Raw genomic sequence first — 17,858 nt, forward strand, 5'->3', positions numbered from 1 at the left:
TTCTGTATAGATGGAATCATGTTCACCACCAATAGTCTAGTTTTTATCAGTCACCATACATGTGTTCCCCTTTACCCCTTTGCCTTCCCCCCACTTTCTTCCCCTCTAGTAACCAGTAATGTGTTCCGCATATCTATGTGTTTGTTTATCCTCTACGTGAGTGAAATCATACAGTTTTTTTCTTCCTCTGTCTGACTTATTTCACTTAGCATAATAACTTCAAGGTCCATCCATGTTGTCATAAATGGCATGATTTTTTTTCTTTTTTATGGGTGAGTAGTATTCCATTTTATATATATACAGCACATCTTCTTTATCCATTCATCTGTTGATGGGCACTTGGGTTGCTTCCACATCTTGATTTTTTAACCCTCAGACAGTATGTGAAAAGAGATTCTGGTGAAATACCCAACCACATTGATGTCTCCTTAAGCAATTTATATGTGGACTTAGGTTACTTTTCAAGGGTTTTTCCAGTTTACGTGTTTACATTGTGGAGCTGACACCAGGCTTTATCCAATCATATGATCAAACAGTTGAAATTAGCACTCTCCTTCAGTTCAGGCTTTCAGGATGCTTGTTCTTTCCTCTTTATACATAGTCATTTATTTACTCTCCCTCTAAAATTGTTAGATGCAATCAGATCTTCTCAGCCTGTTTTAAAATGTCTTTTTCAGACATACATATATTCATTTTGAATCCTCCCTTACAAAAATAGGTATTCTGATTTTTGAATAAATTTTACAGTCATTTTCAGTATCATTCGCCAATTTGAAACTCCTTAATTACACTCAATATTTAAAACCAAATATAGCATTGCTTCTGAGGATTTGCACAACAGATGCATGATTTTCCTTGATTCAGAGCAAAGTTCTCTAAGAAATAACATGATTTTTTAATAAACTTTACCCTTCCAAATCTTCTTGCTGTGGCCTTGAGGAAACAACGCAACCAGAAGAAACAGGACAACTTCGCTTTGCCGCTGTGTGTTCAATCACAGCAGGGATGGGCTTGCGGGTTCAAAGTACTCACATGTAACCTCATCTTCTTTGTTAACATGCAGGGCTGTGTGACCTCAGTGTGGCTCTCTTGTTCCACGGCAATTGTGCCAAGCATTCCACCATGCTGTGCTCTGATGCTAGCAGTTTGTCCTTCTACTGGGTGTATCCTAGGCTGCATAATCACACCCTTCTACTGTTAGATGTGCCATTCAGGGGGGCATTTGTAAGATTCAGGAACCAGAAAACATAGTCATCTGAAGCAGCCTATTGTTTCCTTTAACCTAAATCGTTACAGTATGGTATGGAGGACAAAAGATATAATTGAAGTTAAACAAGCTCTATCAATTTCTAACCATGTGACACCAAAGCTTAGTTTTCTCTCTTAGCCTGTCTCTAGAACTACTCTAGACCAGTGCTTCCTAAACTTTAATATGCATAGAAATCACTTGGAAATCATGTTGAATGCATACTCTATTTTAATGGCGAAAGCTGGGACCAAGATTCTGCATTTCTAGCAAGCTCCCAGATGATACCAATCCTGCTAGTCTGAAGACCACACTTTGAGTAAAAAGGTGCTAAAGTCTCATGTACAACTTTAGTTCTTTCAAAAAACTGTGAAATTCCTCATGAAATAGAAACTAGAGGGCAAATTTCAGATGTTACTATGAGTTACCCTTAGAGATAGATCAAGAGAAAGATTGATATGAAGGCCTTTAATGGCCAAAAAGACAATCTAGGACTGTAAAAGGTTGTAAGCAACCCTTGTGGATCTGACGGAACCCATGAGAGATTATGGTAGTGAGATACTGAGAAATGGACTGGGTCTGTCACAGGAGGACTACCACTGAGAATTAATCCTGGGAGTGACTTCTAAGAAGCCCCTGCTGTGGCCAGGAGCTGCAATCCTATTAAGGGAAGCTCTGGGAACCATATATGGGAAGCCACCAAAAAGATCAACCACTAGGAAGAGCACTTAGGGTATTGTTTGGGAGGCCTAAATTCTCGGAATTACTAGCTTCTCCATATTGTATGTTACCCTTGAGAATAAAGAGATCTCTATACATCTCAGCAAAGTCAGGAGTGCTGGGTTTTTATTAGGGGGTTATATGAGAGTGATTAGAGTTTTCTGGCAAATACTTGATGGTATTGGAAGCCCAAAAATTTTATATGGAGAGGTGAGTACTCAAGCCAATAATATAGGATCTCAAAGAATCCCCAGATTTAGCTTTTCAGTTGTAGAGCACAGCCCATTCAACAATGGTGACATCCACACGACCTAAACTCCACCCAGTCTACCTGCCTCTACCTCACTTACATCATTGTTCAGTTACTGAGTTGTTCCTTCAACCTGAAATTCCAAATTCAGACTCTGATCTTGGTTTGGAGACTTACTTGTTTACTCATCTCTGCTGCCCATCTTCCTCTGAATCTCAAACTACCACCTATGAGTCATCAGCAGATTGCATTGCTGGAACACTGCGAGCCTATTGCTAAATTACTGATATAAATCTTATTTAAACTATTCCCTAACTCTGAGCCCATGGGAAACCTGCTTGTCAACTCTGCCCTAAAGAATTATTGTCCGTGTATTATTACCTTCTCTAGTTTGCCAGCTAGTCATCCATTTTAGCAATCCTATGCTAACGCCAGTATTTTGGGACTTATTCACAAGCTTTTTGAGAGATGCTTTATCAAAAGCATTGCTAAAATCAAGATAAATTATGCCTTTTCATAAATTAACTTAGTTACTTCATCAAAAAATTCAGATTAGTCTGACATGATTTATTTTTAGAGAATCTAGGCTAACACCTGCTCAACAACCCAGATAATTGATTCCATTATTCTGGAAGAGATTTAACAGAATAGCTCAGTTTTGCAGAAAGTCAAATAATTGACCAACCACCTTCTCCATTAAGAGTCCAGAAAAATCACAGGAAATACTGGTCTATTAATCATTTGCAAGAATAGACTTTTTAAAATTATTTTCTAATTCTCATCTTTAGTAAATTTCAGAGGATGGCACCACATCTCAATTACTTTAATTAACTTGAAAAAAATTTTATTGCCCTATTATGAGATAAGTGAATCTAAGAACCGCTGCTTGCATATGTCTGTATGTCACTCGTAGAATTAGAACCACTTGGTTATTTTGTGAAATCTCTTCTCTACCTTGGTCTTGAGGAAGTCAATATAGAGGGCAGAGTTGGAATTGTTTATGAGTAAATTATTTATGAGTCAATTTGCATATGTTTCCGATAGACTGAAATGATGGCTGGGCTGTGAATTAAAATCAGAACTTTCGTTGCTTTTGACAGGAATGTACTGCTACTTTAGTTAGAAGGAGATGTTCTTGGCTGGGCAGCTAAAGTATAAAAGAGTATGAGTGGGGATCAACCTCACAGATCACTAGAATGAGAAATATAAACACTACTAGCACCTTCTCTTGTCTGATATCTCATCTGCTCTTCTCTCTAAAGGTCAGCTGCATTCTTTCAGGCAGGCTTCTCCCACATATAGACATGGTCTATATAGATATAGATGTGGGATATAGATGTAGTCCCCTGCACCCCTCAGACTCACAATAACAGCTTCACTACAACTGAACCAGGTATTCATTATTGGTTCCAGGTTAAAAAAAAAATCAGAAGTCTTTATTGTGTCAGGTTTGAATCAGGATTCAATTAGGTCTCGTCTGAATCATCTGTAAGTCTGTGAGTGGTGGTCAGAGGGAGACATACACAGAAAACGTGGTAAACAGGGGGCTTACACAAGTTCTCCTCGCATCAGAAGCTTAACCGCAAAGTAATTTTCAGTAAAACATTTCACCTTCCTCTCACTTTCCATACACAAAATTTGTCAGTAAAATAGGCTATAAATAATTTCTGCTGTCCACATCAGCAATAGACATGTCCACACTTATTCATGATCAAATAAGGATTTAAAAAAAAACATATGTATGGTTTAATTTCCAAGATTCAGATAACGTTTAGAACAAATTAACTTTCCCTTCAACATGACAGAAAGAGCACAAATCTCATTAAAATTTGAGAATAAAAATAAATTTGAGGAGCTGGCCAGGTGGCATAGTGGTTGGGTTTGTGCACTCCACTTTGGTGGCCGATGGCTTGCGGGTTCAGATCCCTGGCACAGACCTACACACCGCTCGTCAAGTCAAACTGTGGTGGCGTCCCGTATACAAAATAGAGGAAGACTGGCACAGATGTTACTCAAAGAAAAAAGAGTCAAAGGCGCATCGTCAGGGTTCAGGCCATCTCACAAATTTCTGAGAGCTAGAAAGTTGATGAGACAGCTTTGCCAGATAGAAACTGACCTGAGGAAGGCACAGACCAGCACGTACCCTGAGAGGGCTGCAGGCGAGGAAGGAGCAGGCGCCCTAGTGGAGTGACAGAGATATTGGAGGTGAGGACTCTGAACAGGACTGAGGCTGGGAGTTAAAAGCAAAGCTTAAAACAGGAGACTTAATTGAAGGCCTGTAATGTGAACACCTGATTTCTCTTTCTCACCACCTCCCGCCCTCCAACGCACAGTGAAAGCAACAGGGTTTAACTGCAAGCAAAAGATTAGAGGGCTCATCTCCAAGAAATTGAACACATAAGCTGGGAAGACCTAGGATTTCTTGAGAGGAAGATGGTACAACAGTGTAAAATCTTCCTGAAGCTTGCATTTTAGAAGCCAGCAGCTTGGTAATCCTGACAACCCCGGTGACCTAGCTAAATGAGAATCATGCTCAGGGATGCAGTGTGGGAGACCCTAGGACAAAAGGGCATGGTTTACACAGGCTGTGGGGCTCAAGAATGTGTGAAGAACCAAGGGTGACCAGGCATAGGAGAAAAGCCACCAAGGAGAAATAACGAGATAAACAATCTTTTTTAAAAAAAAATTTCTGAGGAAGTGCATATAATTCAAGAAAGAGAAGAGTTTAAATAAAACTCTACTCGGCGTACTCAAGAAACGTAAGAAGAAATTTAATTCATAAAATAAGACTCAAATGTTATCAGAACGAATAGGCAAAGAACAGGAAATAATCACTAGAAGGTTAGAAATATCAGATGAGCCCCGCTTTGGACTGTGAACCATCAGGTTTCATTTGAAAAAGGTTGATTTTGCCTTTTTTATAATAAGTTTACATGATCTGGCTCCTGCCTCTTTACTTTCTCTTTTGCTCTAACCACTAATAGTGCCTTTTGAATTTGAAATCCTTCCTTCCTCTCTCTCCTCTCCCACCGCCCCTTCTTTTCCCTCCCTCCCTCCCTCCCTTCCTTCCTTTGTTCTCTCAACAAGTGTTCATTGAAGGGAAAAAAAGTGTTTATTGACTGCCTGATGCTAAATCTGTGTTCTTGTCCTTTCTTCTTGTTTTTTTTCTGACTACCACCATCTTCTAGGTTCCTCCTTTGTGTAACTTGCCAGATTTTAAGAGCAGTGTCAACCTGACTCCTACCATCGGAAACACAAGAAAACCTTGGACAAAATCAATAATAAAAATAATTATTAAATGGACATTTAAGTAGCTAAGTTGAATAATTGCCCAATGGACATATAAAGCCAGCATCTGCTTCCTCTCCAACTCATTTTGAGCATTCTCTTCTCAAAAGCATTCAATGCTGCCATATCACTTCTTTGTTACCAGGCTATGCTTTATCCAGAGTGCCTTCAGGACTAATATTTTCTGATCCCACTCTTGGTCTAACTACAGAAAATTAGCAGTAATCTGTCTTATTCTCTCAAGGCTTTCCCACCAGCACAGGTAAGCTACATTGTTAATAATACGTATTTTAAATGCACCCAAATAATACAGTCATATTAAGAGATAACTTCACTGCCTCCATCATGCAAATCAAGAAATGAGAGAATTGCAAAGAGTCGTTGGGAAAGAGATTTATAGACAAAGAGGTTTGGGCATCTTTCAAATTACAGTCATGCGCTACACAACGATGTTTCGGTCAAGAACATACCACATATACCATGGCAGACCTGTAAGATCAGCACCATATAGCCTAGGCGTGTAGCAGGCTATACCATCTAGGTTTGTGTAAATACACTATGATGTTCGCACAACCACAAAATCGGCTAATGATGCGTTTCTCAGAACACCTCCCTGTCGTTAAGCAATCCATGACTGTACACCAATATAGGTGGTTGCCTAGTGTTTTAATACATTTCCCCTTTCCCACCGACAAATAAAAGCATTAAAAAGCTGATATGACATTCGAGCCAGCTAGAGAAAAGCACAATAATATGTTTATTTCACAAATTTTAAACCCCCTTTTTTACCAAGTAAGAAGCCTTTTATTAGTGGAACATGGGGTAACTGCTAGCATCTAATTAGGTCTCACTTGAACCTTTTTCACTACCCTATAGGGTGGCAAGTCTGAGGGAAATAGCAGGCTTGGCTTAATGAAGCTGTTTTAGGAGAAAAGGGAATGTAAAGTTTCAAAAGCAATACAGCTCTCCAATTGATCCTATTCCACTGCAGACACCTCAAGGAACTTTCGAATTGAAGTCCTTTAGGAAAAGAACTCAGAACTCTGACCTTACGAATACACTACTCGCCTTTGACAAAGAAAGAAAGGAATATTTTATTACCACGCTCTCATCCTTCACTTATATTCTCTCTGGTGAGGAGGTGAGGAGGGAGGAAACAGAGGCGGCAGACTGAAAAAGCCATCCACGGAACAAAGTGAAAATGTGGCTTTAGATCAGCTCACAGAAACGGAGGAAGCTGTCAGTATGACGGTCTCAGGCACTCTGACTAGAAGAAGAGAGGAAAGAACACTGACGAGAAGGGAGGGTGGGGAAGGGAAGCAGAGCACACATAGCTTTGGTCCCTTCTTCCCCTGGGCTGTGACCTTGGCAGTGCGGAAGAATCCTATGTATGCAGGCTGCCTGCAAATGTGAGTAAGCTGCTGGCTGGCACTTTTACTCTTCTACACACTTGCGCCAAAAAAAGAAGGAAATACTTCGCTGTGATGAATGCGTGTCTGAATTCAGCTTGCCTTACACACAAATCAGTTAAGGCAGGTTTAGTGACTCCAGAGACGTTTCAGATTTCTGCTGTATAATCAGAAAATATTAATAGCATCGTCGAAAAAAATGTTACGGAATAAATGGACTCACGGGGGGTTCCATTTTGAATTGATGTCAGTAAATGAAATGATAGACAAGGGAATATTTTTGAAAGAGATGATATTCTTGAATTATTACAATAAAGTTTTGATTTCTTAGGTAATATTCAGCATTGTAAAGACTTTCTTTTTAAAATCAACTGTTTGCAAAACATTTTACATACGAATGAATGAAGAAAGAGTAAAAGAATTGATATGCAAATATAGTACCTTGGCAATATAACTCTTCTAAATTTATGATTAAATTAAAATATGTGATTAAAATTTATTTTAATATCTGAAATTAGAGCATATCAACAACTCCTTGTTTTAAAAACAAAAAATCTGCATGTTTTTAAAGTTATGTTCTAGAAGGTATTGCTCATCCGAAGACTATGGTTACCACTACTCAGTTTTTATCTGTAAGAGAATATATGTGCCATTAGAGGTCAACTCATCTCTCTTAAAAGAAAATGTAGGGGCCGCCCCAGTGGCACAGTGGTTAAGTTCCCACATTCTGCTTTGGTGGCCCCGGGGTTCACCAGTTAGGTCCAGACCTATACGTTGCTTGGCAAGCCATGCTGTGGCAGGTATCCCACATGTGAAGCAGAAGAGGATGGGCATGGATGTTAGCTCAGGGCCAGTCTTCCTCAGCAAAAAAGAGGAGGATTGGTGGCAGATGTTAGCTCAGGGCTAATCTTTCTCAAAAAAAGAAATGCATAAAATAACTATTATTAAAAAAAAGAAAATGTAGAGGGAGTAAGGGCACAGGACAGAAGGATGTAGGTTCTATCAATTCTGGGTGGTGCCTGAGGATTTTTAAAGTGTATCATAGCAGGGATCCCTGAGCACAAATAATTTTTGTAAGTGGAAATTATGTTTTTTTACATAAAGTAAATGAATAAGAAACCTAATTTATACAAATTTTCCAAACTAGGTGAAAAAATTGCAAGATAGGAAAGATTTTCTTTTAAAAACTCAGCAATGTGCCAAATATGTTTCAGTATTCCCATTCTTGAATGACTTACATACTTTTGAACAATAATTTATTGATTCAATGGAACATATTTAGTACCTATTATACCCACAGTTCTAGACATTTGGGATACAACAATGACAAAAACATAAAGATCCCTACCCTCAAGGGGGCTTAATTTCTAGCCCAGGAATAGGCAAGAAAAAAATAATTATAGGGGTCAGGCTTGGATTTAGATCCTGGGTGGGGACCTACCCATCATTCATCAAGCAGCATCCCACATGCAAAGTAGGGGAAGATTGGCGCAGATGTCAGCTCAGCGACAATCTTCCTCAAGGAAAAAAGGGAAGATTGGCAACAGATGTTGACTCAGGGCCAATCTGCTCACCACTCCAAAGTAATAATAATAATTATAAATGAATGAATTGCATATCATGTTAGAAGGTGATAATCTGTCAGTATGGGGAGGCAGTTTGCAATTTTAAAGAGGACCATTACTGCAGCTATCATTTCAAAGGTGATAGCTGAGCAACAGGAAGCGAGTGAAAAGAGAAAAGAAAAGCCATAGTTAGAAAAATCAGCCTTAGGTGGGAAGAGGAACCACTCATTTTCATCACAGGTGTGAAGGCAGAATTTGTGATGCAGATGCTAGTAGGTGATAGATGTGATGGTGGCAATCTGTGGAAATTCTTTTCTGATTACCTCAATTTTCTCAGTGAAATAGAGAACCAAGTAATTAGTTGAGAGAAAATATGAGGAAGGAGAAGTCAGAAGTTTGAGGAGAGTGGGGAAGGTATGCAATATCTGCCTAGGAGAGGGAACAAATAAATGGCCTCAGGAGATGGATTATGATTGTCAGGCAGCATTAAGTGTCCAGTGGGTATCATCACAGGCATACCCAACATGTCTATATGTTTTTCACAGCCACCATCAGCAACGTGAGTGCTGGTACAAAGTAGATAGGGCTATGATTTCGCCAATGGAGTATGATGAAACAATGGGTTGATGGATGAATGCAAGGAAGTGATTAGACAGATTATCATGGGATTTATGCTCAGAAAAAAGAAAAGAGAGAACATTAAGGGGTTAAAGAGCAATGAAAAGCTGTAGAATCAATGGATCAGCGATCTTTGTGGGGGTCAAAGTATTGTCAGGGTCAGAATAATTTTGAGTTACTTCAAAACTTAAAAGTTAGAGGTTGGAGTGGGATGGATAAAATTTAGACAGTAGAGGGATTGCAGTTATTGGTAATGACAAGCTCCACGATATATGACTATGGGAGTACATGACTGAAGAAGACAAGACAAGGACAAAAATAATTAAAGAGGCATTGAAGTAAGTGAGAGGCCAGGTTTTTGGAAAGATCATCTATACGTATTTCAAAGTCACCTTGAATTAACACCGAAATCGTATTGGAGAGAGTGACAGTGATCCAGGCATTAAAAGGGTAAGGAAATGAGGAAGAGTGACTCCTGGGATAAGCAGATGGCAGCCACATTTAGGAAGAGTAGATGATAAATTTTGGTGACGAGAAATTCAGTGCTAGGAGTTTTAGGGAGGAGGGAAAGAGTGGGCTGGAAGCGGCAATGGAAAACAAGCGGCATCTGTTCTACTTTGAGAGGCAGGCTGGGAGTGGAAAAACAGTTACCCTTTGAGAAGGCTGCAGGGAAGGACTCCTCAAGAGAGATCTCTGAACAGTGTACAGTGTCTGACTTTCAGTTTAAAAAAGTTTCACACTACAAGATTTATCCTGTCTAAGGAGCCAAGCATGGTAAGCATGAGTTGAGATCCCTGAAGAAAACAAGGTTCAATTCAACAACTTTCTCTTCTTGCTCTCCATGTGCCACAGTGTTAGAAATTCTTCCATAGGGGACTTAGAAAACCACCTAGTATTAAATGCTGATGGCCAGAGAAAGATCATAGTCATTGTGAAGATGCATCCAGCACCCCGACCTAAAAGAGTACTCTCCCATGTGCAACACAAGTCTTAGCACGTTGTCCTGCATATATATATGAAGACGTAAAATTTTCAAAGTATACCAGCAGAACACGTCTTCACTAATAAAAGCTCGTCATCACATTTCAAAAGTGTCTCAGTAACAATATCAGAAATGGGCAAAAGTAAAATTCCTCCAGACTTACATGAACCCTGCACAAGATAAGTCAGCTTTTCAAGAGCAGAAGGTTTAGCTTTATTTTTCATAAGGCAGAGCACAATCATTACCTCTCTGCCATTTTTTCAGCATTGACACATATTTATTTATTCCAAATCCCATGATTTTATGTAATACTTATGTTACTTCCAGCTCTCTCTATCTGTGAGGCTCTTCAATTTCATCTCACTGACTGATTAGTTAACTGAATAAAAAAGTAATGAGTGACAGTTGAGAAATAAGTGCAATATTCATGATGGAGAGAGCTGAATAAAATGTTGATAGTTTTCTTTGAAAACTTAATATTCTTTTTTCCATAACTTTTTTGCTCACACACGTCTATCTCCATAACAAAGAAAAACTACATGTGCAACACCTCATAGTAAAATGATGAGATATTGCTGAGTATTTTCATAGTCTTAAAGGATTACCTCCCAATAGCTCTATGATAAATAATCCCATGTAAATTTTCTTTTAATGTCCCTGCCACTTATTAATTAATAAGGTAACTCTAAGTAGCTTATTCAGTAACTAGATAGATCTTTTACATTTCGGAAATGCTGAACGACTCTGTTTAATTGTTACCATTATATATGGATTGATAAGGAGATGATAGTAACAATTTGTTTTAGAAATTCAACAGAAGATGCCCCCTGTTGGCATTTGATTTTTTGAAAATCTTCCCATGCAACCACCTTTTGCCATAATTTCAAGCATCTTTATTATCAGATTAAAAATAAGTAAATAAATAAGTAATCTTAACTCTTGAACTCACAGTTCCTTATTCAAAGCAATCACAATCATTTTTAACTTGCTGTAACTAAGTTAATCTCAGAGTTTTTACCTTATCACTTAGAAAAGTTCCACTTCCCTAATCTTAAACTCTCCACTTAGAGCTTTGCAAAGAAAACTTCCTTATCTTTGCAACTCTCACAATTAATTCAAAACCTGAGCTTTGTCCTCATTGTCACTTGGAATTCTCAAGTTGGCAGAGTAGAGACACTTTACAGCTCTTCTCTCTTATATTCCTTCATACTCATTTGCTTAACATTTGTTTTTGATCAAATTTTTAAAAGTTAATTTTGCTTAATAATCAGTGAGTCAAGTGATCAAATCAAAGATGAAAACCCATTGATAAACAAATAGACAAGATGTCTCCTATGCACTATCTTTCTTAAAATCATAACTGATCCCTAGGGTTAAATATATAGAAGGAGGAAGAGCATCTTGATGGAAAATTAGTGTGAAGAATTGCTTAATTTCCATTGAGCCAATCTAATTGTCAGTTTAAAATCTCTAAAATGCTTGTGCCCTAATAAAGTATTAATCATTTAAGCAGCTATTTTTTGACAAAAGAAATAGTTACTTGATCATGACACTGTATCAACATAATTGAAACATACCTATATAACAGTTGAATAGATACGTAACTCAGATATTTGTTCCATTACATTATTAGAAAAAGCAATACGTTTATGATCTTTCCAGATGAAAATCGCTCATAATAAATAAACTGAGCCCCAAGTTTGCTCATCTATAAGTAAAGTAATAAGTATCTCTTTCTCTTAGGATTATTGTGAGGATCAAATGAGATAATGCTCATAAAATGCTTAGCAAATTGTGTAGTACATATATTAATTAAACTATGTTAGCTACATTCAGTACAATTAAATGTTAGCTATTATTGTATTTATATTATTACTAACATGTGCTCCCAGTCCTAGCTTGCAAGATTTTGTTACAACTTAAATCTGTGTTTGTTTTCCTCAGTATTCCATGGTATACCCTCTCTACTTTAACCCAATGATAATTCCCACTTTCTTGCCTTTGTTTGTGCTGTTTTGTGATCTAAAATGTTCTTCCTCACCCTGATCATTTCTATTATGCCCATTCTTCTAGACCCCAGCTCTTTCCATCTCTATTAGCTATCAATTGCCACACTATGCACTACTACCCGAAAACCTGGTGGCTTAAAAGAACAACATTGGTGATCTCAAAGTTTCTGAAGGCCTAGAGTTCAGGCATGGCTTATCTTGACTCTCTGTTTCCGGTTATCCCACAAGGCGGCAATTAAGGTGTTGCTGGGGCTGTAGTCTCATCTCAAGACTCAGATGGGGAGATTGCACTTCCAGTCTCTCTCTGTCATTGTGCACAGGATTTAGTTTCTTATAGTCCGTTGATTTGAAAGCCTTAGTTTTTCAATGTTTGTTGACCAGAGGCCACTCTCAGTTCTTTGGCACCATGAGCATCTCCAACATGGCAGTTTTTTATTTGTTTGTTTTTTATCAAAGTATACAAACTGAGAAGAAAGAGAGAGATAACGCCAGCAAGACCAAAGTCACAGTCCTTTGTAATCTAATTATGCCAGTGAAATTTCGTCACTTTTGCCTTATGCTATTTGTTAGAAGCAAGTCACTAACAGAAGCTCACACTCAAGGGTAGGGGTGTGAATATCAGATGGTGGGGATCATTGAGGACCACCTTTAAAACATGCCTACTAAATCATCTCACCTTCAAACCACCTCTGACTGTTCCACTGCTACAAAACTTTCTGAAAATAATTAGGAAATTAATGGTTAATTTCCAATTTTAATCAGTCTTGTCCCCTTAGAATTCTGAAATCACAAATAGCTAGATTCACAGTTTTTAATCTGTCATAAAATTGCAAGATCTTTTAAATTTTCATCAATATGATACCTTTTTATGTGCTTCTCTATCTCTGGGAGACCTTAGTACAAGTGGTGCGTTAAATAAATACTAGTTGAAAGAGAAAATATTATTTCTCACTGATAAACAATCTGGATGATATAATTCTAATATACTCCCTTGAGACATATCCACATCTCTGGAAAGAGAAATATATATTTCTTCTTTCTATAAAAGTACTACTTTTAACTTCTTAATGCAAAGACAGACTGACATATATTCCCTGTCTTTGCAACACATGTTTTCTATAAAAACAAAATTATGTGACTTTAGTATAAGTTACTATATTGTAATTGCTTATAAGATCAGAGGAGCAAGGAAGAGAAACTACTTTTAAAAATGTTAGAATTATTTTGAGATAATAAGAATTGAGGCCTTTCTACAACTTTTCTTTCACTCTAACAGATGTATTTACAGAAAAGAAAATTTAAAGGATTTTAATCAATCACCTCTAAACAGTGTAAAAATCACAGATAATATATATCACCTATGTGAATTATATCTTCCAAATGCTAAAAAAGATTAATGTGAATTACCACAGAGACTTTTCCCTCCAAACATTAATCTCCTATAAATATATCTTTAAATAAACCTATAAACTGAAAGAAATTAGTCTTAAATTAAGGCTAAAATCTTTTTATTCGAAATAAGCCTAATGACCTACTTTTCTTCTAATAGCCAGATCTGGCAAGCAATACAAAAATCAGATGGATTGTTTCATATGAATTTTGGCTGGACTGTGTAATTGGAATTTGACTGATTAGAGAGGTTAAATCAATAAAATCCGTTGAGCCATAGATCTAGACATATTAAGTTTTCAAAACTTTATGCTATTCATTTCTGACCACATTTATGCTGGGATTAAATAATTCACTTTAAATTCCTTTTATGTTGCTAAAAGTTGGACTACTCCTATTAAAAGCTTAATTAGTTCAGATGAATTCATGTAATTCCAAGGATGTTAGAGAATTGTTATAATCTAAAATATTTAGTAATAAAAGAGACTGATTAAAAAGACGAAAGTAAAAGCTTTATTTGTCCCTTTTCTCAAACCCGATGACTCATGTTTCCTTTCTTTCACTTTACAATAACTGTACTATCATTGTTTATTTTAAATCCACTGTTTAAATACAGAAATATATAACCCCACAGGTTTCAGAAACATTCACTATACCTAAAGTTAATTCAAACAATCCCAAACCATTAAAACTTATTTTTAAAATGAATGTGCGTAGCTGATTCCAGTTTGTTAGGGGCCTATTCTATAACTAGGAATTCGCTAAATCAAATCTTTATAAAATATAATATTAATCAAAAGATAAGTAATAAAAATGTGCTAATTTGACTGCTTAACTACAGAAATTCTTTAGAAATTAGGCCAGCAAAATATTTTTTTCTGGAGAGAGAACTTCAGCACTAACTATATTAGTTTGCTGAGGCTGCCATAACAAAATACCATAGAGAGGATGGCTTAAACAATAGAAATTTATTTTATCACATTTCTATAGTCTAGAAGTCCAAGATCAAGGTGTAAGCAGTTTTGGCTTCTTCTGATGCCTCTTCTTGGCTTGTAGGTGACCACCATCTCACTGTGTTCTCACATGGTCTTTCCTCTGTGCACTTGCACCCCCAGCATCCCTGTGTGTCCAAATTTCCTCTTCTTTTAAGGACACTAGTCATATTGGATTAGATCCCACTGTAATGACCTCAATGTTAACTTAATCACCCCTTTAAAGGTCCTATTTCCAAGTACAGTCACAGCAGTAGGTACTAGGGGTTAGGACTTCAACATATGAATTTGGGGGGAGATACAGTTCAGCCCATAACACTGACATTGTTTAGAATCTGTCACATTATGAGGAAAAAAGCCAAGTAATTTTAATTCAGTATTGTTATTGTTTTTAAATTTTCTGCAGACAATTTACCAACATATCCTGTACCTATGATGAACCAGTTTTACTGCCCCATGGTGTCTAGCAACATATTTATTGATAAAATATTAAACACTTTCCTCCTACAATTGTGAGCAAGTCAAGGATTTTTGTCATTACTGTTAGTACTCATCACTGTGCTGGAGAACCTAGTCCATGTGCTAAGGCAAGAAAAAGAAATACAATACACAAATATTGGAAAGAAGTAAGTAAAATTGTATTTATTTGCAGATGGCGTGATCCTGTATGTAGAAAATTCCAAGAAATCTAAAAAAGACCCTAGAAATAATGTCAATTATCAATGTTGTAGGATATAAAGTCAATAAATAAAAATTATTTTTATGTAATAACAATGCACAATTGTATAAAAATTTTTTTAAATTTGCAATTGAACACACAAATATAAAATATTTAGGAATAAGTGTAATAAAAGATGTGTATGATGTCCATACTGAAAATTATAAGACATTGTTGAGATAAAGTAAATGAGACCTAAAAAAATAGAAATAACTTGGACTTGGATTGAAAGAGTTAATAATATTAAAATATGAATCCTCTCCAAATTTGGGATTGAACTTAACACTAATCAAAATTTGAACAAGGCCTTTTGCAGAAATTAACAACCTGATTCTAAAAGGTATATGGAAATCAAAGAACATAAGATAGACAAAACAATTTTGAAAAATAACAAAGTTGGAAGAGTTATTGTCTCTGATTTAAAGACTTACTACAGTAATCAAGTCAGTGTGTTACTCATGAAAGGCTAAACAGATCAATGGGATAGAATAGCAAATAGTATCACAAGGATACAATCAAACAATTTTGACAAACAGACCAAAGCAATTAGGGAAAGGAGAATCTTTTCAATAAAAGGTACCAGAATAACTGGGTATCTATAAGGAAGTAAATGAATCTGAATCTTTGCCACACACAAAAATTTATTTGTGATAGATCATAGTTCAAAACATAAAAGCTAAAACTATAAAGCATAGAAGGAAATGCAGGAGAAAATCTTTATAAACTGAAGGTAGTAAAATTTTCTTAGGGAAGACGTAGAAGCACTGTTACTAAAAGGAAACACAATTGATATTTGAACTTCATGAAAACTAAAACATATGTTAACCCAAAATCACCATTAATAAAAATAACAGAAAAGCCATGAACTGGAAGAATATATTTGTAGCAGATATTTTCAAGAGAAAATTGGCTTCCATAATATTTAAGTAACCCTGACAACTGCAGTAAAAAGACAACCGAAGTTTTAAAAATGGTAAAAGACTCAATGGGCACTTCATAAAGGAAAATATAAGAATAACCAGTAGACTTTAAAAAAAATGTTAAACATTATTAGCCATCAGAAACTGTAAGTTAAAACCACAGTGAGATATAACTACACACAGACATAGACACACACACACAATGTACATACACAAACACACATCACTAGAATGACTAAAATTATTATTTTTGAAGCAACTCATACAAATGTTGATAGAACTCTAATCCATTGCAGTGAAAGTATCCCAGGAATGTGAATCGATCAATATAATTCATCATTTTAACAGAGTAAAAAGAAAATCAATTTTATTATCCTAATAAATGCTGGAAAAAGAACTTGACAAAATTCAAAACCCATTTATAATAAACTCTAAACTAGGAAATGTAGGAAGTGAACCTGAAAATTGGCATCTGCAAAAAACTTATCAATAACATCAAACTTTAATCGTTACAGACAGGATTTGCCCCTAAGATTGCAAGCAAGCAAGGCAAGTTCTTTCCACTTTAATTCACCACCTTCCTGGAGGTGCTAGCCAGTGGAATAAGGTAAGAAAAAGAACTATAAGTTATGAAGAGATAAAACTATATTATTTGCAAATGACATGATCACTTATACAGAATTCCTAAGGAACCTACAAATAAAAGTAAAAGACTGATATGACACAGAATTAGATTTGGCAAGTTTGTAAACACTAAAACTTTTGAAAAAGAAGAACAAACATGGCCTGATTTCAAGATCTATAAGAAAGTTACAATAATTAATACACTGTGGTATGGGTATACGGATATACATAGAGATCAGTGAAACACAACACAGGGGTCGGCAAATCATGGCCCACAGGCTAAACCTGGTAAGCTGTCTTTTTGGTAAATGAAGTTTTATTGGAACACAGCAATACTCATTTATTTATATATTATCTATGGCTTCTTTCATGCTACGATGGCATAATTTAGTAGTTGTAACAGAAACTGAATGGCCTGAGAAGTCTAAAGTTTTTACTGGCTATCTCTGTACAGCGTAAGTTTGCCAATATCTGCAATGGAGTACTCATAAACATGTTCATACATGTAGAGTGAAATTTATTTTTGACCAAGATGCCAAAGAAATTCAATGGGGAAGTGATAGTAGTTAAGCAAATAGTCCTGGAAATTTTTGATATCTATATAGAGAAAAAAATAAACCTTATACTTACTTCATCATATTATACAAATTAATTTGAAATTGGTTATAGATCTAAAAGAAAGAACTAAAGCTATATAATTCTAAGAGAAATCAGGAGAAAATCTTTGTGAGTTTGGGTTATTCTTCTCATAAAAGACACAAAAAGGACAAACTATGAAACAAATAATTGATTGATTGGACTTGGTCAAAATTAAAGACTCTTGCTCTCTAAAATATGCTCATGAGAAATTAAAAAGGCAAGACACAGACTGTGAAAAAATATTTGAAAGATATATATCTGATAAAGGACCTCCATCCAGACAATATAAATAACTTTTACAATTCAATAATAAGAAGAGAAACAATTCCATTTTTAAAAGATGAAAATATTTTAAGGCACTTCACCAAAGAAGATAAGAATGCTCAACATCATTAGTTGTTAGAGAAATTCAAAGTGAAACCACAATGAGATTCTCTGACATATCCACTAACCCAACAGAACACCTAAAATTAAAAAGATTCACTATAC

General features: G+C 36.1%; 1 long non-coding RNA gene across 1 annotated transcript in view; it reads left to right on the plus strand.

Annotated features, from left to right (window-relative positions):
- Window positions 1-209: 209 nt before the first annotated feature.
- LOC138923278 (uncharacterized) overlaps window positions 210-17,858 on the plus strand; it is a 94,303-nt gene continuing 76,654 nt past the window's right edge. Inside the window, exon 1 of the long non-coding RNA XR_011436682.1 lies at window positions 210-6,913. This is a non-coding gene — a long non-coding RNA (uncharacterized lncRNA). The remainder of the gene's footprint in view (window positions 6,914-17,858) is intronic.

Source organism: Equus caballus, chromosome 2 (assembly GCF_041296265.1).
Source record: "Equus caballus isolate H_3958 breed thoroughbred chromosome 2, TB-T2T, whole genome shotgun sequence".
Classification (NCBI taxonomy): Eukaryota; Metazoa; Chordata; class Mammalia; order Perissodactyla; family Equidae; genus Equus; species Equus caballus.